Raw genomic sequence first — 26,451 nt, 5'->3', positions numbered from 1 at the left:
TTCGCGTGACTGGGCGAAGTTGAGAATAACTTCGCTTAGGGTAAGCGAACTTAGAAAGTAAGCGAACTTGAAGAGAACTTCGCTGAACTAGGCGAACTTAAGGATAACTTCGCTGAGTTAGGCGAAGTTGAGGAGGTAGGCGAAGTTGTGAATAACTTCGCTTCTCCTTATATCTTCGCTGAAACCCTACGTATCCTGACGGCAACTTCGCCTGATGAACAGCAACTTCGCCTGACGAACTTGAACTTTCTGCAGATCTGAAAAACGGATTTTAACGACGATTCTGACGGTTTAAAGGCTTGAACATACTGGTTGGAGGCTAGAATGAGCAAAAACACCACAAACTCGTCCCGTGAATACCCGAAATGGAACGAATTCTACACCCGCGTGAATATCCCGAACCACACAATCGAGCAATAGCTTTGATACCAATTTTAGGTTCCCTGGACGGATCACACGAGATATCCCGATATACACAGGTGCGGAATCCCTGTGTTGATCGTTACGGACGTAAAATATAAGCTCACGAACACACGAACACGATACGAACAAACACACGTTATATTAATAACTCGAACTGTGTTACTTACAGCCTCTCGACCTCACGTCACTCGACTCAATGAATTACACGTAAATAATCACTCGATCAACTTAAAAACTCTCACCCTTAAACAGTAAACTGTAAACAGTATAAATACACGACAACTTCGCCTCAGGCGAAGTTGTCTGTAACTTCGCTCGTTCAACAAGTTCGCCTAGGCGAACTTGTCAACAACTTCGCTTGGTTAACAAGTTCGCCTAAGCGAACTTTTCAACAACTTCGCTTTAAACAAAAAATTACATAAACAATATTACAGACTCGATTACAGACATTAGACATATGAACTACTGACATCTATGCACCAACACGAAAAATCTGGTCATTTTTGGTGAATAGCCCCATACTCAGTTTTTTTGGGCTGACGGTGAACATACCCCTTTGGCCGTAGTAGCAAAATTTCGAACGGGCCACGGGGAAGGTCTTGGGATATCAAATCGATCCGATTCTTTTGTAGGGTCATAAAATATTCGATGCAGGTCTCTAGGACTGAAAATCTGGTCATTTTGAGTGAATAGCCCCATACTCAGTTTTTCCGGGCTGACGGTGAACATAACCCTTTGGCCGTAGTAGCTATATTTCGAACGGGCCACGGGGGAGGTCTAGGGATATCAAATCGATCCGATCCTATTGTAGGGTCATAAAATATTCGATGCAGGTCTATAAGACTGAAAATCTGGTCATTTTGGGTAAATAGCCCCATACTCAGTTTTTTCGGGCTGACGGTGAACATACCCCTTTGGCCGTAGTAGCTAAATTTCGAACGGGCCACGGGGGAGGTTTAGGGATATCAAATCGATCCGATTCTTTCGTAGGGTCATAACATATTCGATGCAGGTCCCCATGACTGAAAATCTAGTCATTTTGGGTGAATAGCCCTATACTCAGTTTTTTCGGGCTGACGGTGAACATACCCCTTTGGCCGTAGTAACAAAATTTCGAACGGGCCACGGGAAAACTCTGTGTACATCAAATCAATCCGATTCTTTCGTAGGGTCATAAAATATTCGATACATGTCTCCAGGACGAAAAATCTGTTCATTTTTGGTGAATAGCCCCATACTCAGTTTTTTCGGGCTGACGGTGAACATACCCCTTTGGCCGTAGTAGCAAAATTTCGAACGGGCCACGGGGAAGGAATCGGGATATCAAATCGATCCGATTCTTTTGTAGGGTCATAAAATATTCGATGCAGGTCTCAAGGACTGAAAATCTGGTCATTTTGAGTGAATAGCCCCATACTCAGTTTTTTCGGGCTGACGGTGAACATAACCCTTTGGCCGTAGTAGCTATATTTCGAACGGGCCACGGGGGAGGTCTAGGGATATCAAATCGATCCGATCCTATTGTAGGGTCATAAAATATTCGATGCAGGTCTCTAGGACTGAAAATCTGGTCATTTTGGGTGAATAGCCCCATACTCAGTTTTTTCGGGCTGACGGTGAACATACTCCTTTGGCCTTATTAGCTAAATTTCGAACGGGCAACGGGAAAGCTCTAGGGACATCAAATCGATCCGATTCTTTCGTAGGTTCATAACATATTCGATGCAGGTCCCCAGGACTGAAAATCTAGTCATTTTGCGTGAATAGCCCCATACTCAGTTTTTTCGGGCTGACGGTGAACATACCCCTTTGGCCTTAGTAGCTAAATTTCGAACGGGCCCGGGAAAGATCTCGAGACATCAAATCTATCCGATTCTTTCGTAGGGTCATAATATATTCGATGCAGGTCCCTAGGACTGAAAATCTAGTCATCTTGGGTGAATAGCCCCATACTCAGTTTTTTCGGACTGACGGTGAACATACCCCTTTGGCCGTAGTAGCTAAATTTCGAACGGGCCACGGGGGAGGTTTAGGGATAACAAATCGATCCGATTCTTTCGTAGGGTCATAACATATTCGATGCAGGTCCCCATGACTGAAAATCTAGTCATTTTGGGTGAATAGCCCTATACTCAGTTTTTTCGGGCTGACGGTGAACATACCCCTTTGGCCGTAGTAGCAAAACTTCAAACGGGCCACGGGAAAACTCTGGGGACATCAAATCAATCCGATTCTTTCGTAGGGTCATAAAATATTCGATACAGGTCTCCAGGACGAAAAATCTGGTCATTTTTGGTGAATAGCCCCATACTCAATTTTTTCGGGCTGACGGTGAACATACCCCTTTGGCCGTTGAAGCAAAATTTCGAACGGGCCACGTGAAAGCTCTAGGGACATCAAATCGATCCGATTCTTTCGAAGGGTCATAAAATATTCGATGCAGGTCTCCTGGACGGAAATTCTGGTCATTTTCGGTGAATAGCCCCATACTCAGTTTTTTCGGGCTGACGGTGAACATACCCCTTTGGCCGTAGTACCTAAATTTCAAACGGGCCCGGGAAAGCTTTAGGGCATCAAATCTATCCGATTCTTTCGTAGGGTCATATCATATTCGATGCAGGTCCCCATGACTGAAAATCTAGTCATTTTGGGTAAATAGCCCCATACTCAGTTTTTTCGGGCTGACGGTGAACATACCCCTTTGGCCGTAGTAGCTAAATTTCGAACGGGCCACGGGGGAGGTTTAGGGATATCAAATCGATCCGATTCTTTCGTAGGGTCATAACATATTCGATGCAGGTCCCCATGACTGAAAATCTAGTCATTTTGGGTGAATAGCCCTATACTCAGTTTTTTCGGGCTGACGGTGAACATACCCCTTTGGCCGTAGTAGCAAAATTTCGAACGGGCCACGGGAAAACTCTGTGTACATCAAATCAATCCGATTCTTTCGTAGGGTCATAAAATATTCGATACATGTCTCCAGGACGAAAAATCTGTTCATTTTTGGTGAATAGCCCCATACTCAGTTTTTTCGGGCTGACGGTGAACATACCCCTTTGGCCGTAGTAGCAAAATTTCGAACGGGCCACGGGGAAGGAATCGGGATATCAAATCGATCCGATTCTTTTGTAGGGTCATAAAATATTCGATGCAGGTCTCAAGGACTGAAAATCTGGTCATTTTGAGTGAATAGCCCCATACTCAGTTTTTTCGGGCTGACGGTGAACATAACCCTTTGGCCGTAGTAGCTATATTTCGAACGGGCCAAGGGGGAGGTCTAGGGATATCAAATCGATCCGATCCTATTGTAGGGTCATAAAATATTCGATGCAGGTCTCTAGGACTGAAAATCTGGTCATTTTGGGTGAATAGCCCCATACTCAGTTTTTTCGGGCTGACGGTGAACATACTCCTTTGGCCTTATTAGCTAAATTTCGAACGGGCAACGGGAAAGCTCTAGGGACATCAAATCGATCCGATTCTTTCGTAGGTTCATAACATACTCGATGCAGGTCCCCAGGACTGAAAATCTAGTCATTTTGCGTGAATAGCCCCATACTCAGTTTTTTCGGGCTGACGGTGAACATACCCCTTTGGCCTTAGTAGCTAAATTTCGAACGGGCCCGGGAAAGATCTCGAGACATCAAATCTATCCGATTCTTTCGTAGGGTCATAATATATTCGATGCAGGTCCCCAGGACTGAAAATCTAGTCATCTTGGGTGAATAGCCCCATACTCAGGTTTTTCGGGCTGACGGTGAACATACCCCTTTGGCCGTAGTAGCTAAATTTCGAACGGGCCACGGGGGAGGTTTAGGGATATCAAATCGATCCGATTCTTTCGTAGGGTCATAACATATTCGATGCAGGTCCCCATGACTGAAAATCTAGTCATTTTGGGTAAATAGCCCCATACTCAGTTTTTTCGGGCTGACGGTGAACATACCCCTTTGGCCGTAGTAGCAAAACTTCGAACGGGCCACGGGAAAACTCTGGGGACATCAAATCAATCCGATTCTTTCGTAGGGTCATAAAATATTCGATACAGGTCTCCAGGACGAAAAATCTGGTCATTTTTGGTGAATAGCCCCATACTCAGTTTTTTCGGGCTGACGGTGAACATACCCCTTTGGCCGTTGAAGCAAAATTTCGAACGGGCCACGTGAAAGCTCTAGGGACATCAAATCGATCCGATTCTTTCGAAGGGTCGTAAAATATTCGATGCAGGTCTCCTGGACGGAAATTCTGGTCATTTTCGGTGAATAGCCCCATACTCAGTTTTTTCGGGCTGACGGTGAACATACCCCTTTGGCCGTAGTAACTAAATTTCAAACGGGCCCGGGAAAGCTTTAGGGCATCAAATCTATCCGATTCTTTCGTAGGGTCATATCATATTCGATGCAGGTCCCCATGACTGAAAATCTAGTCATTTTGGGTAAATAGCCCCATACTCAGTTTTTTCGGGCTGACGGTGAACATACCCCTTTGGCCGTAGTAGCTAAATTTCGAACGGGCCACGGGGGAGGTTTAGGGATATCAAATCGATCGGATTCTTTCGTAGGGTCATAACATATTCGATGCAGGTCCCCATGACTGAAAATCTAGTCATTTTGGGTGAATAGCCCTATACTCAGTTTTTTCGGGCTGACGGTGAACATACCCCTTTGGCCGTAGTAACAAAATTTCGAACGGGCCACGGGAAAACTCTGTGTACATCTAATCAATCCGATTCTTTCGTAGGGTCATAAAATATTCGATACATGTCTCCAGGACGAAAAATCTGTTCATTTTTGGTGAATATCCCCATACTCAGTTTTTTCGGGCTGACGGTGAACATACCCCTTTGGCCGTAGTAGCAAAATTTCGAACGGGCCACGGGGAAGGAATCGGGATATCAAATCGATCCGATTCTTTTGTAGGGTCATAAAATATTCGATGCAGGTCTCAAGGACTGAAAATCTGGTCATTTTGAGTGAATAGCCCCATACTCAGTTTTTTCGGGCTGACGGTGAACATAACCCTTTGGCCGTAGTAGCTATATTTCGAACGGGCCACGGGGGAGGTCTAGGGATATCAAATCGATCCGATCCTATTGTAGGGTCATAAAATATTCGATGCAGGTCTCTAGGACTGAAAATCTGGTCATTTTGGGTGAATAGCCCCATACACAGTTTTTTCGGGCTGACGGTGAACATACTCCTTTGGCCTTATTAGCTAAATTTCGAACGGGCAACGGGAAAGCTCTAGGGACATTAAATCGATCCGATTCTTTCGTAGGTTCATAACATATTCGATGCAGGTCCCCAGGACTGAAAATCTAGTCATTTTGCGTGAATAGCCCCATACTCAGTTTTTTCGGGCTGACGGTGAACATACCCCTTTGGCCTTAGTAGCTAAATTTCGAACGGGCCCGGGAAAGATCTCGAGACATCAAATCTATCCGATTCTTTCGTAGGGTCATAATATATTCGATGCAGGTCCCCAGGACTGAAAATCTAGTCATCTTGGGTGAATAGCCCCATACTCAGTTTTTTCGGGCTGACGGTGAACATACCCCTTTGGCCGTAGTAGCTAAATTTCGAACGGGCCACGGGGGAGGTTTAGGGATATCAAATCGATCCGATTCTTTCGTAGGGTCATAACATATTCGATGCAGGTCCCCATGACTGAAAATCTAGTCATTTTGGGTGAATAGCCCTATACTCAGTTTTTTCGGGCTGACGGTGAACATACCCCTTTGGCCGTAGTAACAAAATTTCGAACGGGCCACGGGAAAACTCTGTGTACATCAAATCAATCCGATTCTTTCGTAGGGTCATAAAATATTCGATACAGGTCTCCAGGACGAAAAATCTGGTCATTTTTGGTGAATAGCCCCATACTCAATTTTTTCGGGCTGACGGTGAACATACCCCTTTGGCCGTTGAAGCAAAATTTCGAACGGGCCACGTGAAAGCTCTAGGGACATCAAATCGATCCGATTCTTTCGAAGGGTCATAAAATATTCGATGCAGGTCTCCTGGACGGAAATTCTGGTCATTTTCGGTGAATAGCCCCATACTCAGTTTTTTCGGGCTGACGGTGAACATACCCCTTTGGCCGTAGTAACTAAATTTCAAACGGGCCCGGGAAAGCTTTAGGGCATCAAATCTATCCGATTCTTTCGTAGGGTCATATCATATTCGATGCAGGTCCCCATGACTGAAAATCTAGTCATTTTGGGTAAATAGCCCCATACTCAGTTTTTTCGGGCTGACGGTGAACATACCCCTTTGGCCGTAGTAGCTAAATTTCGAACGGGCCACGGGGGAGGTTTAGGGATATCAAATCGATCCGATTCTTTCGTAGGGTCATAACATATTCGATGCAGGTCCCCATGACTGAAAATCTAGTCATTTTGGGTGAATAGCCCTATACTCAGTTTTTTCGGGCTGACGGTGAACATACCCCTTTGGCCGTAGTAGCAAAATTTAGAACGGGCCACGGGAAAACTCTGTGTACATCAAATCAATCCGATTCTTTCGTAGGGTCATAAAATATTCGATACATGTCTCCAGGACGAAAAATCTGGTCATTTTTGGTGAATAGCCCCATACTCAGTTTTTTCGGGCTGACGGTGAACATACCCCTTTGGCCGTAGTAGCAAAATTTCGAACGGGCCACGGGGAAGGAATCGGGATATCAAATCGATCCGATTCTTTTGTAGGGTCATAAAATATTCGATGCAGGTCTCAAGGACTGAAAATCTGGTCATTTTGAGTGAATAGCCCCATACTCAGTTTTTTCGGGCTGACGGTGAACATAACCCTTTGGCCGTAGTAGCTATATTTCGAACGGGCCACGAGGGAGGTCTAGGGATATCAAATCGATCCGATCCTATTGTAGGGTCATAAAATATTCGATGCAAGTCTCTAGGACTGAAAATCTGGTCATTTTGGGTGAATAGCCCTATACTCAGTTTTTTCGGGCTGACGGTGAACATACCCCTTTGGCCGTAGTAACAAAATTTCGAACGGGCCACGGGAAAACTCTGTGTACATCAAATCAATCCGATTCTTTCGTAGGGTCATAAAATATTCGATACATGTCTCCAGGACGAAAAATCTGTTCATTTTTGGTGAATAGCCCCATACTCAGTTTTTTCGGGCTGACGGTGAACATACCCCTTTGGCCGTAGTAGCAAAATTTCGAACGGGCCACGGGGAAGGAATCGGGATATCAAATCGATCCGATTCTTTTGTAGGGTCATAAAATATTCGATGCAGGTCTCAAGGACTGAAAATCTGGTCATTTTGAGTGAATAGCCCCATACTCAGTTTTTTCGGGCTGACGGTGAACATAACCCTTTGGCCGTAGTAGCTATATTTCGAACGGGCCACGGGGGAGGTCTAGGGATATCAAATCGATCCGATCCTATTGTAGGGTCATAAAATATTCGATGCAGGTCTCTAGGACTGAAAATCTGGTCATTTTGGGTGAATAGCCCCATACTCAGTTTTTTCGGGCTGACGGGGAACATACTCCTTTGGCCTTATTAGCTAAATTTCGAACGGGCAACGGGAAAGCTCTAGGGACATCAAATCGATCCGATTCTTTCGTAGGTTCATAACATATTCGATGCAGGTCCACAGGACTGAAAATCTAGTCATTTTGGAATAGCCCCATACTCAGTTTTTTCGGGCTGACGGTGAACATACCCCTTTGGCCGTAGTAGCAAAATGTCGAATGGGCCCGGGAAAGCTCTAGGGAAATCAAATCGATCCGATCCTTTCGTAGGGTCATAACATATTCGATGCAGGTCCCCAGGACTGAAAATCTAGTCATTTTGCGTGAATAGCCCCATACTCAGTTTTTTCGGGCTGTCGATGAACTTACCCCTTTGGCCTTAGTAGCTAAATTTCGAACGGGCCCGCGAAAGCTCTGGAGACATTAAATCGATCCGATTCTTTCGTAGGGTCATAACATATTCGATGCAGGTCCCCAGGACTGAAAATCTTGTAATTTTGGGTGAATAGCCCCATACTCAGTTTTTTCGGGCTGACGATGAACATACCCCTTTGGCCGTAGTAGCTAAATTTCGAACGGGCCCGAGAAAGCTCCAGGGACATCAAATCTATCCGATTCTTTCGTAGGGTCATAACATATTCGATGCAGGTCCCCAGGACTGAAAATCTAGTCATTTTGGGTGAATAGCCCCATACTCAGTTTCTTCGGGCTGACGGTGAACATACCCCTTTGGCCGTAGTAGCTAAATTCGAACGGGCCCGGGAAACCTTTAGGGCATCAAATCTATCCGATTCTTTCGTAGGGTCATAACATATTCGATGCAGGTCCCCAGGACTGAAAATCTAGTCATTTTGGTGAATAGCCCCATACTCAGTTTTTTCGGGCTGACGGTGAACATACCCCTTTGGCCGTAGTAGCTAAATTTCGAATGGGCCACGGGGGAGGTCTAGGGATATCAAATCAATCCGATTCTTTCGTAGGATCATAAAATATTTGATACAGGTCTCCAGGACGAAAAATCTGGTCATTTTCGGTGAATAGCCCCATACTCAGTTTTTTCGGGCTGTCGGTGAACATACCCCTTTGGCCTTAGTAGCTAAATTTCGAACGGGCCCGTGAAAGCTCTAGAGACATTAAATCGATCCGATTCTTTCGTAGGGTCATAACATATTCGATGCAGGTCCCCCAGGACTGAAAATCTAGTCATTTTGGGTGAATAGCCCCATACTCAGTTTTTTCGGGCTGACGGTGAACATACCCCTTTGGCCGTTGTAGATAAATTTCGAACGGGCCCGGGAAAGCTTTAGGGCATCAAATCTATCCGATTCTTTCGTAGGGTCATAACATATTCGATGCAGGTCCCCCAGGACTGAAAATCTAGTCATTTTGAGTGAATAGCCCCATACTCAGTTTCTTCGGGCTGACGGTGAACATACCCCTTTGGCCGTAGTAGCTAAATTCGAACGGGCCCGGGAAACCTTTAGGGCATCAAATCTATCCGATTCTTTCGTAGGGTCATAACATATTCGATGCAGGTCCCCAGGACTGAAAATCTAGTCATTTTGGTGAATAGCCCCATACTCAGTTTTTTCGGGCTGTCGGTGAACATACCCCTTTGGCCTTAGTAGCTAAATTTCGAACGGGCCCGTGAAAGCTCTAGAGACATTAAATCGATCCGATTCTTTCGTAGGGTCATAACATATTCGATGCAGGTCCCCCAGGACTGAAAATCTAGTCATTTTGGGTGAATAGCCCCATACTCAGTTTTTTCGGGCTGACGGTGAACATACCCCTTTGGCCATTGTAGATAAATTTCGAACGGGCCCGGGAAAGCTTTAGGGCATCAAATCTATCCGATTCTTTCGTAGGGTCATAACATATTCGATGCAGGTCCCCCAGGACTGAAAATCTAGTCATTTTGGGTGAATAGCCCCATACTCAGTTTTTTCGGGCTGACGGTGAACATACCCCTTTGGCCATTGTAGCTAAATTTGGAACGGGCCCGGGAAAGCTTTAGGGCATCAAATCTATCCGATTCTTTCGTAGGGTCATAACATATTCGGTGCAGGTCCCCAGGACTGAAAATCTAGTCATTTTGGGTGAATAGCCCATACTCAGTTTTTTCGGGCTGACGGTGAACATACCCCTTTGGCCGTAGTAGCTAAATTTGAACGGGCCCGGGAAAGCTTTAGGGCATCAAATCTATCCGATTCTTTCGTAGGGTCATAACATACTCGATGCAGGTCCCCAGGACTGAAAATCTAGTCATTTTGGTGAATAGCCCCATACTCAGTTTTTTCGGGCTGACGCTGAACATACCCCTTTGGCAGTAGTCGCTAAATTTCGAACGGGCCACGGGGGAGGTCTAGGGATATCAAATCAATCCGATTCTTTCGTAGGATCATAAAATATTCGATACAGGTCTCCAGGACGAAAAATCTGGTCATTTTCGGTGAATAGCCTCATACTCAGTTTTTTCGGGCTGTCGGTGAACATACCCCTTTGGCCTTAGTAGCTAAATTTCGAACGGGCCCGCGAAAGCTCTAGAGACATTAAATCGATCCGATTCTTTCGTAGGGTCATAACATATTCGATGCAGGTCCCCCAGGACTGAAAATCTAGTCATTTTGGGTGAATAGCCCCATACTCACTTTTTTTCGGGCTGACGGTGAACATACCCCTTTGGCCGTTGTAGATAAATTTCGAACGGGCCCGGGAAAGCTTTAGGGCATCAAATCTATCCGATTCTTTCGTAGGGTCATAACATATTCGATACAGGTCCCCAGGACTGAAAATCTAGTCATTTTGGGTGAATAGCCCCATACTCAGTTTTTTCGGGCTGACGGTGAACATACCCCTTTGGCCGTAGTAGCTAAATTCGAACGGGCCCGGGAAAGCTTTAGGGCATCAAATCTATCCGATTCTTTCGTAGGGTCATAACATACTCGATGCAGGTCCCCAGGACTGAAAATCTAGTCATTTTGGTGAATAGCCCCATACTCAGTATTTTCGGGCTGACGGTGAACATACCCCTTTGGCCGTAGTAGCTAAATTTCGAACGGGCCACGGGGGAGGTCTAGGGATATTAAATCAATCCGATTCTTTCGTAGGATCATAAAATATTCGATACAGGTCTCCAGGACGAAAAATCTGGTCATTTTCGGTGAATAGCCCCATACTCAGTTTTTTCGGGCTGTCGGTGAACATACCCCTTTGGCCTTAGTAGCTAAATTTCGAACGGGCCCGTGAAAGCTCTAGAGACATTAAATCGATCCGATTCTTTCGTAGGGTCATAACATATTCGATGCAGGTCCCCCAGGACTGAAAATCTAGTCATTTTGGGTGAATAGCCCCATACTAAGTTCTTTCGGGCTGACGGTGAACATACCCCTTTGGCCGTTGTAGATAAATTTCGAACGGGCCCGGGAAAGCTTTAGGGCATCAAATCTATCCGATTCTTTCGTAGGGTCATAACATATTCGATGCAGGTCCCCCAGGACTGAAAATCTAGTCATTTTGGGTGAATAGCCCCATACTCAGTTTTTTCGGGCTGACGGTGAACATACCCCTTTGGCCGTTGTAGCTAAATTTGGAACGGGCCCCGGAAAGCTTTAGGGCATCAAATCTATCCGATTCTTTCGTAGGGTCATAACATATTCGATGCAGGTCCCCAGGACTGAAAATCTAGTCATTTTGGGTGAATAGCCCCATACTCAGTTTTTTCGGGCTGACGGTGAACATACCCCTTTGGCCGTAGTAGCTAAATTCGAACGGGCCCGGGAAAGCTTTAGGGCATCAAATCTATCCGATTCTTTCGTAGGGTCATAACATACTCGATGCAGGTCCCCAGGACTGAAAATCTAGTCATTTTGGTGAATAGCCCCATATTCAGTTTTTTCGGGCTGACGGTGAACATACCCCTTTGGCCGTAGTAGCGAAATTTCGAACGGGCCACGGGGGAGGTCTAGGGATATTAAATCAATCCGATTCTTTCGTAGGATCATAAAATATTCGATACAGGTCTCCAGGACGAAAAATCTGGTCATTTTCGGTGAATAGCCCCATACTCAGTTTTTTCGGGCTGTCGGTGAACATACCCCTTTGGCCGTAGTAGCTAAATTTCGAACGGGCCCGGGAAAGCTTTAGGGCATCAAATCTATCCGATTCTTTCGTAGGGTCATAACATATTCGATGCAGGTCCCCCAGGACTGAAAATCTAGACATTTTGGGTGAATAGCCCCATACTCAGTTTTTTCGGGCTGACGGTGAACATACCCCTTTGGCCGTAGTAGCAAAATTTCGAATGGGCCCGGGAAAGCTCTAGGGAAATCAAATCGATCCGATCCTTTCGTAGGGTCATAACATATTCGATGCAGGTCCCCAGGACTGAAAATCTAGTCATTTTGCGTGAATAGCCCCATACTCAGTTTTTTCGGGCTGTCGGTGAACTTACCCCTTTGGCCTTATTAGCTAAATTTCGAACGGGCCCGCGAAAGCTCTGGAGACATTAAATCGATCCGATTCTTTCGTAGGGTCATAACATATTCGATGCAGGTCCCCAGGACTGAAAATCTTGTAATTTTGGGTGAATAGCCCCATACTCAGTTTTTTCGGGCTGACGGTGAACATACCCCTTTGGCCGTAGTAGCAAAATTTCGAACGGGCCCGAGAAAGCTCCAGGGACATCAAATATATCCGATTATTTCGTAGGGTCATAACATATTCGATGCAGGTCCCCAGGACTGAAAATCTAGTCATTTTGGGTGAATAGCCCCATACTCAGTTTCTTCGGGCTGACGGTGAACATACCCCTTTGGCCGTAGTAGCTAAATTCGAACGGGCCCGGGAAACCTTTAGGGCATCAAATCTATCCGATTCTTTCGTAGGGTCATAACATATTCGATGCAGGTCCCCAGGACTGAAAATCTAGTCATTTGGGTGAATAGCCCCATACTCAGTTTTTTCGGGCTGACGGTGAACATACCCCTTTGGCCGTAGTAGCTAAATTTCGAACGGGCCACGGGGGAGGTCTAGGGATATCAAATCAATCCGATTCTTTCGTAGGATCATAAAATATTCGATACAGGTCTCCAGGACGAAAAATCTGGTCATTTTCGGTGAATAGCCCCATACTCAGTTTTTTCGGGCTGTCGGTGAACATACCCCTTTGGCCTTAGTAGCTAAATTTCGAACGGGCCCGTGAAAGCTCTAGAGACATTAAATCGATCCGATTCTTTCGTAGGGTCATAACATATTCGATGCAGGTCCCCCAGGACTGAAAATCTAGTCATTTTGGGTGAATAGCCCCATACTCAGTTTTTTCGGGCTGACGGTGAACATACCCCTTTGGCCGTTGTAGATAAATTTCGAACGGGCCCGGGAAAGATTTAGGGCATCAAATCTATCCGATTCTTTCGTAGGGTCATAACATATTCGATGCAGGTCCCCCAGGACTGAAAATCTAGTCATTTTGGGTGAATAGCCCCATACTCAGTTTTTTCGGGCTGACGGTGAACATACCCCTTTGGCCGTAGTAGCAAAATTTCGAACGGGCCCGAGAAAGCTCCAGGGACATCAAATATATCCGATTATTTCGTAGGGTCATAACATATTCGATGCAGGTCCCCAGGACTGAAAATCTAGTCATTTTGGGTGAATAGCCCCATACTCAGTTTCTTCGGGCTGACGGTGAACATACCCCTTTGGCCGTAGTAGCTAAATTCGAACGGGCCCGGGAAACCTTTAGGGCATCAAATCTATCCGATTCTTTCGTAGGGTCATAACATATTCGATGCAGGTCCCCAGGACTGAAAATCTAGTCATTTTGGTGAATAGCCCCATACTCAGTTTTTTCGGGCTGACGGTGAACATACCCCTTTGGCCGTAGTAGCTAAATTTCGAACGGGCCACGGGGGAGGTCTAGGGATATCAAATCAATCCGATTCTTTCGTAGGATCATAAAATATTCGATACAGGTCTCCAGGACGAAAAATCTGGTCATTTTCGGTGAATAGCCCCATACTCAGTTTTTTCGGGCTGTCGGTGAACATACCCCTTTGGCCTTAGTAGCTAAATTTCGAACGGGCCTGTGAAAGCTCTAGAGACATTAAATCGATCCGATTCTTTCGTAGGGTCATAACATATTCGATGCAGGTCCCCCAGGACTGAAAATCTAGTCATTTTGGGTGAATAGCCCCATACTCAGTTTTTTCGGGCTGACGGTGAACATACCCCTTTGGCCGTTGTAGATAAATTTCGAACGGGCCCGGGAAAGATTTAGGGCATCAAATCTATCCGATTCTTTCGTAGGGTCATAACATATTCGATGCAGGTCCCCCAGGACTGAAAATCTAGTCATTTTGGGTGAATAGCCCCATACTCAGTTTTTTCGGGCTGACGGTGAACATACCCCTTTGGCCGTAGTAGCAAAATTTCGAACGGGCCCGAGAAAGCTCCAGGGACATCAAATATATCCGATTATTTCGTAGGGTCATAACATATTCGATGCAGGTCCCCAGGACTGAAAATCTAGTCATTTTGGGTGAATAGCCCCATACTCAGTTTTTTCGGGCTGACGGTGAACATACCCCTTTGGCCGTTGTAGATAAATTTCGAACGGGCCCGGGAAAGATTTAGGGCATCAAATCTATCCGATTCTTTCGTAGGGTCATAACATATTCGATGCAGGTCCCCCAGGACTGAAAATCTAGTCATTTTGGGTGAATAGCCCCATACTCAGTTTTTTCGGGCTGACGGTGAACATACCCCTTTGGCCGTAGTAGCAAAATTTCGAACGGGCCCGAGAAAGCTCCAGGGACATCAAATCTATCCGATTCTTTCGTAGGGTCATAACATATTCGATGCAGGTCCCCAGGACTGAAAATCTAGTCATTTTGGTGAATAGCCCCATACTCAGTTTTTTCGGGCTGACGGTGAACATACCCCTTTGGCCGTAGTAGCTAAATTTCGAACGGGCCACGGGGGAGGTCTAGGGATATCAAATCAATCCGATTCTTTCGTAGGATCATAAAATATTCGATACAGGTCTCCAGGACGAAAAATCTGGTCATTTTCGGTGAATAGCCCCATACTCAGTTTTTTCGGGCTGTCGGTGAACATACCCCTTTGGCCTTAGTAGCTAAATTTCGAACGGGCCCGTGAAAGCTCTAGAGACATTAAATCGATCCGATTCTTTCGTAGGGTCATAACATATTCGATGCAGGTCCCCCAGGACTGAAAATCTAGTCATTTTGGGTGAATAGCCCCATACTCAGTTTTTTCGGGCTGACGGTGAACATACCCCTTTGGCCGTTGTAGATAAATTTCGAACGGGCCCGGGAAAGATTTAGGGCGTCAAATCTATCCGATTCTTTCGTAGGGTCATAACATATTCGATGCAGGTCCCCCAGGACTGAAAATCTAGTCATTTTGGGTGAATAGCCCCATACTCAGTTTTTTCGGGCTGACGGTGAACATACCCCTTTGGCCGTAGTAGCAAAATTTCGAACGGGCCCGAGAAAGCTCCAGGGACATCAAATATATCCGATTATTTCGTAGGGTCATAACATATTCGATGCAGGTCCCCAGGACTGAAAATCTAGTCATTTTGGTTGAATAGCCCCATACTCAGTTTCTTCGGGCTGACGGTGAACATACCCCTTTGGCCGTAGTAGCTAAATTCGAACGGGCCCGGGAAACCTTTAGGGCATCAAATCTATCCGATTCTTTCGTAGGGTCATAACATATTCGATGCAGGTCCCCAGGACTGAAAATCTAGTCATTTTGGTGAATAGCCCCATACTCAGTTTTTTCGGGCTGACGGTGAACATACCCCTTTGGCCGTAGTAGCTAAATTTCGAACGGGCCACGGGGGAGGTCTAGGGATATCAAATCAATCCGATTCTTTCGTAGGATCATAAAATATTCGATACAGGTCTCCAGGACGAAAAATCTGGTCATTTTCGGTGAATAGCCCCATACTCAGTTTTTTCGGGCTGTCGGTGAACATACCCCTTTGGCCTTAGTAGCTAAATTTCGAACGGGCCCGTGAAAGCTCTAGAGACATTAAATCGATCCGATTCTTTCGTAGGGTCATAACATATTCGATGCAGGTCCCCCAGGACTGAAAATCTAGTCATTTTGGGTGAATAGCCCCATACTCAGTTTTTTCGGGCTGACGGTGAACATACCCCTTTGGCCGTTGTAGATAAATTTCGAACGGGCCCGGGAAAGCTTTAGGGCATCAAATCTATCCGATTCTTTCGTAGGGTCATAACATATTCGATGCAGGTCCCCCAGGACTGAAAATCTAGTCATTTTGGGTGAATAGCCCCATACTCAGTTTTTTCGGGCTGACGGTGAATATACCCCTTTGGCCGTTGTAGCTAAATTTGGAACGGGCCCGGGAAAGCTTTAGGGCATCAAATCTATCCGATTCTTTCGTAGGGTCATAACATATTCGATGCAGGTCCCCAGGACTGAAAATCTAGTCATTTTGGGTGAATAGCCCCATACTCAGTTTTTTCGGGCTGACGGTGAACATACCCCTTTGGCCGTAGTAGCTAAATTCGAACGGGCCCGGGAAAGCTTTAGGGCATCAAATCTATCCGATTCTTTCGTAGGGTCATAACATACTCGATGCAGGTCCCCAGGACTGAAAATCTAGTCATTTTGGTGAATAGCCCCATACTCAGTTTTTTCGGGCTGACGCTGAACATACCCCTTTGGCCGTAGTCGCTAAATTTCGAACGGGCCACGGGGGAGGTCTGGGGATATCAAATCAATCCGATTCTTTCGTAGGATCATAAAATATTCGATACAGGTCTCCAGGACGAAAAATCTGGTCATTTTCGGTGAATAGCCCCATACTCAGTTTTTTCGGGCTGTCGGTGAACATACCCTTTTGGCCTTAGTAGCTAAATTTCGAACGGGCCCGTGAAAGCTCTAGAGACATTAAATCGATCCGATTCTTTCGTAGGCTCATAACATATTCGATGCAGGTCCCCCAGGACTGAAAATCTAGTCATTTTGGGTGAATAGCCCCATACTCAATTTTTTCGGGCTGACGGTGAACATACCCCTTTGGCCGTTGTAGATAAATTTCGAACGGGCCCGGGAAAGCTTTAGGGCATCAAATCTATCCGATTCTTTCGTAGGGTCATAACATATTCGATACAGGTCCCCAGGACTGAAAATCTAGTCATTTTGGTGAATAGCCCCATACTCAGTTTTTTCGGGCTGACGCTGAACATACCCCTTTGGCCGTAGTCGCTAAATTTCGAACGGGCCACGGGGGAGGTCTGGGGATATCAAATCAATCCGATTCTTTCGTAGGATCATAAAATATTCGATACAGGTCTCCAGGACGAAAAATCTGGTCATTTTCGGTGAATAGCCCCATACTCAGTTTTTTCGGGCTGTCGGTGAACATACCCTTTTGGCCTTAGTAGCTAAATTTCGAACGGGCCCGTGAAAGCTCTAGAGACATTAAATCGATCCGATTCTTTCGTAGGCTCATAACATATTCGATGCAGGTCCCCAGGACTGAAAATCTAGTCATTTTGGGTGAATAGCCCCATACTCAGTTTTTTCGGGCTGACGGTGAACATACCCCTTTGGCCGTTGTAGCTAAATTTCGAACGGGCCCGGGAAAGCTTTAGGGCATCAAATCTATCCGATTCTTTCGTAGGGTCATAACATATTCGATGCAGGTCCCCCAGGACTGAAAATCTAGTCATTTTGGGTGAATAGCCCCATACTCAGTTTTTTCGGGCTGACGGTGAATATACCCCTTTGGCCGTTGTAGCTAAATTTGGAACGGGCCCGGGAAAGCTTTAGGGCATCAAATCTATCCGATTCTTTCGTAGGGTCATAACATATTCGATGCAGGTCCCCAGGACTGAAAATCTAGTCATTTTGGGTGAATAGCCCCATACTCAGTTTTTTCAGGCTGACGGTGAACATACCCCTTTGGCCGTAGTAGCTAAATTCGAACGGGCCCGGGAAAGCTTTAGGGCATCAAATCTATCCGATTCTTTCGTAGGGTCATAACATACTCGATGCAGGTCCCCAGGACTGAAAATCTAGTCATTTTGGTGAATAGCCCCATACTCAGTTTTTTCGGGCTGACGCTGAACATACCCCTTTGGCCGTAGTCGCTAAATTTCGAACGGGCCACGGGGGAGGTCTGGGGATATCAAATCAATCCGATTCTTTCGTAGAATCATAAAATATTCGATACAGGTCTCCAGGACGAAAAATCTGGTCATTTTCGGTGAATAGCCCCATACTCAGTTTTTTCGGGCTGTCGGTGAACATACCCTTTTGGCCTTAGTAGCTAAATTTCGAACGGGCCCGTGAAAGCTCTAGAGACATTAAATCGATCCGATTCTTTCGTAGGCTCATAACATATTCGATGCAGGTCCCCCAGGACTGAAAATCTAGTCATTTTGGGTGAATAGCCCCATACTCAATTTTTTCGGGCTGACGGTGAACATACCCCTTTGGCCGTTGTAGATAAATTTCGAACGGGCCCGGGAAAGCTTTAGGGCATCAAATCTATCCGATTCTTTCGTAGGGTCATAACATATTCGATACAGGTCCCCAGGACTGAAAATCTAGTCATTTTGGGTGAATAGCCCCATACTCAGTTTTTTCGGGCTGACGGTGAACATACCCCTTTGGCCGTAGTAGCTAAATTCGAACGGGCCCGGGAAAGCTTTAGGGCATCAAATCTATCCGATTCTTTCGTAGGGTCATAACATACTCGATGCAGGTCCCCAGGACTGAAAATCTAGTCATTTTGGTGAATAGCCCCATACTCAGTTTTTTCGGGCTGACGCTGAACATACCCCTTTGGCCGTAGTCGCTAAATTTCGAACGGGCCACGGGGGAGGTCTGGGGATATCAAATCAATCCGATTCTTTCGTAGGATCATAAAATATTCGATACAGGTCTCCAGGACGAAAAATCTGGTCATTTTCGGTGAATAGCCCCATACTCAGTTTTTTCGGGCTGTCGGTGAACATACCCTTTTGGCCTTAGTAGCTAAATTTCGAACGGGCCCGTGAAAGCTCTAGAGACATTAAATCGATCCGATTCTTTCGTAGGCTCATAACATATTCGATGCAGGTCCCCCAGGACTGAAAATCTAGTCATTTTGGGTGAATAGCCCCATACTCAATTTTTTCGGGCTGACGGTGAACATACCCCTTTGGCCGTTGTAGATAAATTTCGAACGGGCCCGGGAAAGCTTTAGGGCATCAAATCTATCCGATTCTTTCGTAGGGTCATAACATATTCGATACAGGTCCCCAGGACTGAAAATCTAGTCATTTTGGGTGAATAGCCCCATACTCAGTTTTTTCGGGCTGACGGTGAACATACCCCTTTGGCCGTAGTAGCTAAATTCGAACGGGCCCGGGAAAGCTTTAGGGCATCAAATCTATCCGATTCTTTCGTAGGGTCATAACATACTCGATGCAGGTCCCCAGGACTGAAAATCTAGTCATTTTGGTGAATAGCCCCATACTCAGTTTTTTCGGGCTGACGCTGAACATACCCCTTTGGCCGTAGTAGCTAAATTTCGAACGGGCCACGGGGGAGGTCTAGGGATATCAAATCAATCCGATTCTTTCGTAGGATCATAAAATATTCGATACAGGTCTCCAGGACGAAAAATCTGGTCATTTTCGGTGAATAGCCCCATACTCAGTTTTTTCGGGCTGACGGTGAACATACCCCTTTGGCCGTAGTAGCTAAATTTCGAACGGGCCACGGGGGAGGTCTAGGGATATTAAATCAATCCGATTCTTTCGTAGGATCATAAAATATTCGATACAGGTCTCCAGGACGAAAAATCTGGTTATTTTCGGTGAATATCCCCATACTCAGTTTTTTCGGGCTGTCGGTGAACATACCCCTTTGGCCGTAGTAGCTAAATTTCGAACGGGCCCGGGAAAGCTTTAGGGCATCAAATCTATCCGATTCTTTCGTAGGGCCATAACATATTCGATGCAGGTCCCCAGGACTGAAAATCTAGTCATTTTGGGTGAATAGCCCCATACTCAGTTTTTTCGGGCTGTCGGTGAACTTACCCCTTTGGCCTTATTAGCTAAATTTCGAACGGGCCCGCGAAAGCTCTGGAGACATTAAATCGATCCGATTCTTTCGTAGGGTCATAACATATTCGATGCAGGTCCCCAGGACTGAAAATCTTGTAATTTTGGGTGAATAGCCCCATACTCAGTTTTTTCGGGCTGACGGTGAACATACCCCTTTGGCCGTAGTAGCAAAATTTCGAACGGGCCCGAGAAAGCTCCAGGGACATCAAATATATCCGATTATTTCGTAGGGTCATAACATATTCGATGCAGGTCCCCAGGACTGAAAATCTAGTCATTTTGGGTGAATAGCCCCATACTCAGTTTCTTCGGGCTGACGGTGAACATACCCCTTTGGCCGTAGTAGCTAAATTTCGAACGGGCCACGGGGGAGGTCTAGGGATATCAAATCAATCCGATTCTTTCGTAGGATCATAAAATATTCGATACAGGTCTCCAGGACGCAAAATCTGGTCATTTTGGGTGAATAGCCCCATACTCAGTTTTTTCGGGCTGACGGTGAACATACCCCTTTGGCCGTAGTAGCTAAATTTCGAACGGGCCACGGGGGAGGTCTAGGGATATCAAATCAATCCGATTCTTTCGTAGGATCATAAAATATTCTATACAGGTCTCCAGGACGAAAAATCTGGTCATTTTCGGTGAATAGCCCCATACTCAGTTTTTTCGGGCTGTCGGTGAACATACCCCTTTGGCCTTAGTAGCTAAATTTCGAACGGGCCCGGGAAAGCTCTAGAGACATTAAATCGATCCGATTCTTTCGTAGGGTCATAACATATTCGATGCAGGTCCCCCAGGACTGAAAATCTAGTCATTTTGGGTGAATAGCCCCATACTCAGTTTTTTCGGGCTGACGGTGAACATACCCCTTTGGCCGTAGTAGCTAAATTCGAACGGGCCCGGGAAAGCTTTAGGGCATCAAATCTATCCGATTCTTTCGTAGGGTCATAACATACTCGATGCAGGTCCCCAGGATTGAAAATCTAGTCATTTTGGTGAATAGCCCCATACTCAGTTTTTTCGGGCTGACGCTGAACATACCCCTTTGGCCGTAGTAGCTAAATTTCGAACGGGCCACGGGGGAGGTCTAGGGATATCAAATCAATCCGATTATTTCGTAGGATCATAAAATATTCGATACAGGTCTCCAGGACGAAAAATCTGGTCATTTTGGGTGAATAGCCCCATACTCAGTTTTTTCGGGCTGACGGTGAACATAACCCTTTGGCCGTAGTAGCTAAATTTCGAACGGGCCCGAGAAAGCTCTAGGGACATCAAATCTATCCGATTCTTTCGTAGGGTCATAACATATTCGATGCAGGTCCCCAGGACTGAAAATCTAGTCATTTTGGGTGAATAGCCCCATACTCAGTTTCTTCGGGCTGACGGTGAACATACCCCTTTGGCCGTAGTAGCTAAATTCGAACGGGCCCGGGAAAGCTTTAGGGCATCAAATCTATCCGATTCTTTCGTAGGGTCATAACATACTCGATGCAGGTCCCCAGGACTGAAAATCTAGTCATTTTGGTGAATAGCCCCATACTCAGTTTTTTCGGGCTGACGCTGAATATACCCCTTTGGCCGTAGTAGCTAAATTTCGAACGGGCCACGGGGGAGGTCTAGGGATATCAAATCAATCCGATTCTTTCGTAGGATCATAAAATATTCGATACAGGTCTCCAGGACGAAAAATCTGGTCATTTTGGGTGAATAGCCCCATACTTAGTTTTTTCGGGCTGACGGTGAACATAACCCTTTGGCCGTAGTAGCGAAATTTCGAACGGGCCCGAGAAAGCTCTAGGGACATCAAATCTATCCGATTCTTTCGTAGGGTCATAACATATTCGATGCAGGTCCCCAGGACTGAAAATCTAGTCATTTTGGGTGAATAGCCCCATACTCAGTTTCTTCGGGCTGACGGTGAACATACCCCTTTGGCCGTAGTAGCTAAATTCGAACGGGCCCGGGAAAGCTTTAGGGCATCAAATCTATCCGATTCTTTCGTAGGGTCATAACATACTCGATGCAGGTCCCCAGGACTGAAAATCTAGTCATTTTGGTGAATAGCCCCATACTCAGTTTTTTCGGGCTGACGCTGAACATACCCCTTTGGCCGTAGTAGCTAAATTTCGAACGGGCCACGGGGGAGGTTTAGGGATATCAAATCAATCCGATTCTTTCGTAGGATCATAAAATATTCGATACAGGTCTCCAGGACGAAAAATCTGGTCATTTTGGGTGAATAGCCCCATACTCAGTTTTTTCGGGCTGACGGTGAACATAACTCTTTGGCCGTAGTAGCTAAATTTCGAACGGGCCCGAGAAAGCTCTAGGGACATCAAATATATCCGATTCTTTCGTAGGGTCATAACATATTCGATGCAGGTCCCCAGGACTGAAAATCTAGTCATTTTGGGTGAATAGCCCCATACTCAGTTTCTTCGGGCTGACGGTGAACATACCCCTTTGGCCGTGGTAGCTAAATTCGAACGGGCCCGGGAAAGCTTTAGGGCATAAAATCTATCCGATTCTTTCGTAGGGTCATAACATATTCGATGCAGGTCCCCAGGACTGAAAATCTAGTCATTTTGGTGAATAGCCCCATACTCAGTTTTTTCGGGCTGACGGTGAACATACCCCTTTGGCCGTAGTAGCTAAATTTCGAACGGGCCACGGGGGAGGTTTAGGGATATCAAATCAATCCGATTCTTTCGTAGGATCATAAAATATTCGATACAGGTCTCCAGGATGAAAAATCTGGTCATTTTCGGTGAATAGCCCCATACTCAGTTTTTTCGGGCTGTCGGTGAACATACCCCTTTGGCCTTAGTAGCTAAATTTCGAACGGGCCCGGGAAAGCTCTAGAGACATTAAATCGATTCGATTCTTTCGTATGGTCATAACATATTCGATGCAGGTCCCCAGGACTGAAAATCTAGTCATTTTGGGTGAATAGCCCCATACTCAGTTTTTTCGGGCTGACGGTGAACATACCCCTTTGGCCGTTGTAGCTAAATTTCGAACGGGCCCGGGAAAGCTTTAGGGCATCAAATCTATCCGATTCTTTCGTAGGGTCATAACATATTCGACGCAGGTCCCCAGGACTGAAAATCTAGTCATTTTGGGTGAATAGCCCCATACTCAGTTTTTTCGGGCTGACGGTGAACATACCCCTTTGGCCGTAGTAGCTAAATTCGAACGGGCCCGGGAAAGCTTTAGGGCATCAAATCTATCCGATTCTTTCGTAGGGTCATAACATACCCGATGCAGGTCCCCAGGACTGAAAATCTAGTCATTTTGGTGAATAGCCCCATACTCAGTTTTTTCGGGCTGACGCTGAACATACCCCTTTAGCCGTAGTAGCTAAATTTCGAACGGGCCCGAGAAAGCTCTAGGGACATCAAATCTATCCGATTCTTACGTAGGGTCATAACATATTCGATGCAGGTCCCCAGGACTGAAAATCTAGTCATTTTGGGTGAATAGCCCCATACTCAGTTTCTTCGGGCTGACGGTGAACATACCCCTTTGGCCGTAGTAGCTAAATTCGAACGGGCCCGGGAAAGCTTTAGGGCATCAAATCTATCCGATTCTTTCGTAGGGTCATAACATACTCGATGCAGGTCCCCAGGACTGAAAATCTAGTCATTTTGGTGAATAGCCCCATACTCAGTTTTTTCGGGCTGACGCTGAACATACCCCTTTGGCCGTAGTAGCTAAATTTCGAACGGGCCACGGGGGAGGTCTAGGGATATCAAATCAATCCGATTCTTTCGTAGGATCATAAAATATTCGATACAGGTCTCCAGGACGAAAAATCTGGTCATTTTGGGTGAATAGCCCAATACTCAGTTTTTTCGGGCTGACGGTGAACATAACTCTTTGGCCGTAGTAGCTAAATTTCGAACGGGCCCGAGAAAGCTCTAGGGACATCAAATATATCCGATTCTTTCGTAGGGTCATAACATATTCGATGCAGGTCCCCAGGACTGAAAATCTAGTCATTTTGGGTGAATAGCCCCATACTCAGTTTCTTCGGGCTGACGGTGAACATACCCCTTTGGCCGTGGTAGCTAAATTCGAACGGGCCCGGGAAAGCTTTAGGGCATAAAATCTATCCGATTCTTTCGTAGGGTCATAACATATTCGATGCAGGTCCCCAGGACTGAAAATCTAGTCATTTTGGTGAATAGCCCCATACTCAGTTTTTTCGGGCTGACGGTGAACATACCCCTTTGGCCGTAGTAGCTAAATTTCGAACGGGCCACGGGGGAGGTCTAGGGATATCAAATCAATCCGATTCTTTCGTAGGATCATAAAATATTCGATACAGGTCTCCAGGATGAAAAATCTGGTCATTTTCGGTGAATAGCCCCATACTCAGTTTTTTCGGGCTGTCGGTGAACATACCCCTTTGGCCTTAGTAGCTAAATTTCGAACGGGCCCGGGAAAGCTCTAGAGACATTAAATCGATTCGATTCTTTCGTAGGGTCATAACATATTCGATGCAGGTCCCCAGGACTGAAAATCTAGTCATTTTGGGTGAATAGCCCCATACTCAGTTTTTTCGGGCTGACGGTGAACATACCCCTTTGGCCGTTGTAGCTAAATTTCGAACGGGCCCGGGAAAGCTTTAGGGCATCAAATCTATCCGATTCTTTCGTAGGGTCATAACATATTCGATGCAGGTCCCCAGGACTGAAAATCTAGTCATTTTGGGTGAATAGCCCCATACTCAGTTTTTTCGGGCTGACGGTGAACATACCCCTTTGGCCGTAGTAGCTAAATTCGAACGGGCCCGGGAAAGCTTTAGGGCATCAAATCTATCCGATTCTTTCGTAGGGTCATAACATACCCGATGCAGGTCCCCAGGACTGAAAATCTAGTCATTTTGGTGAATAGCCCCATACTCAGTTTTTTCGGGCTGACGCTGAACATACCCCTTTAGCCGTAGTAGCTAAATTTCGAACGGGCCACGGGGGAGGTCTAGGGATATCAAATCAATCCGATTCTTTCGTAGGATCATAAAATATTTGATACAGGTCTCCAGGACGAAAAATCTGGTTATTTTCGGTGAATATCCCCATACTCAGTTTTTTCGGGCTGTCGGTGAACATACCCCTTTGGCCGTAGTAGCTAAATTTCGAACGGGCCCGGGAAAGCTTTAGGGCATCAAATCTATCCGATTCTTTCGTAGGGCCATAACATATTCGATGCAGGTCCCCAGGACTGAAAATCTAGTCATTTTGGGTGAATAGCCCCATACTCAGTTTTTTCGGGCTGTCGGTGAACTTACCCCTTTGGCCTTATTAGCTAAATTTCGAACGGGCCCGCGAAAGCTCTGGTGACATTAAATCGATCCGATTCTTTCGTAGGGTCATAACATATTCGATGCAGGTCCCCAGGACTGAAAATCTTGTAATTTTGGGTGAATAGCCCCATACTCAGTTTTTTCGGGCTGACGGTGAACATACCCCTTTGGCCGTAGTAGCAAAATTTCGAACGGGCCCGAGAAAGCTCCAGGGACATCAAATATATCCGATTATTTCGTAGGGTCATAACATATTCGATGCAGGTCCCCAGGACTGAAAATCTAGTCATTTTGGGTGAATAGCCCCATACTCAGTTTCTTCGGGCTGACGGTGAACATACCCCTTTGGCCGTAGTAGCTAAATTTCGAACGGGCCACGGGGGAGGTCTAGGGATATCAAATCAATCCGATTCTTTCGTGGGATCATAACATACTCGATGCAGGTCCCCAGGACGCAAAATCTGGTCATTTTGGGTGAATAGCCCCATACTCAGTTTTTTCGGGCTGACGGTGAACATACCCCTTTGGCCGTAGTAGCTAAATTTCGAACGGGCCACGGGGGAGGTCTAGGGATATCAAATCAATCCGATTCTTTCGTAGGATCATAAAATATTCGATACAGGTCTCCAGGACGAAAAATCTGGTCATTTTCGGTGAATAGCCCCATACTCAGTTTTTTCGGGCTGTCGGTGAACATACCCCTTTGGCCTTAGTAGCTAAATTTCGAACGGGCCCGAGAAAGCTCTAGGGACATCAAATATATCCGATTCTTTCGTAGGGTCATAACATATTCGATGCAGGTCCCCAGGACTGAAAATCTAGTCATTTTGGGTGAATAGCCCCATACTCAGTTTCTTCGGGCTGACGGTGAACATACCCCTTTGGCCGTGGTAGCTAAATTCGAACGGGCCCGGGAAAGCTTTAGGGCATAAAATCTATCCGATTCTTTCGTAGGGTCATAACATATTCGATGCAGGTCCCCAGGACTGAAAATCTAGTCATTTTGGTGAATAGCCCCATACTCAGTTTTTTCGGGCTGACGGTGAACATACCCCTTTGGCCGTAGTAGCTAAATTTCGAACGGGC

Source organism: Bidens hawaiensis, unplaced genomic scaffold (genome assembly GCF_021521415.1).
Source record: "Bidens hawaiensis isolate Kalapana, Puna unplaced genomic scaffold, B.hawaiensis_p1.1 tig00015870_1, whole genome shotgun sequence".
NCBI classification, from domain to species: Eukaryota; Viridiplantae; Streptophyta; class Magnoliopsida; order Asterales; family Asteraceae; genus Bidens; species Bidens hawaiensis.
Note: the sequence above shows the minus strand (reverse complement) of the source record.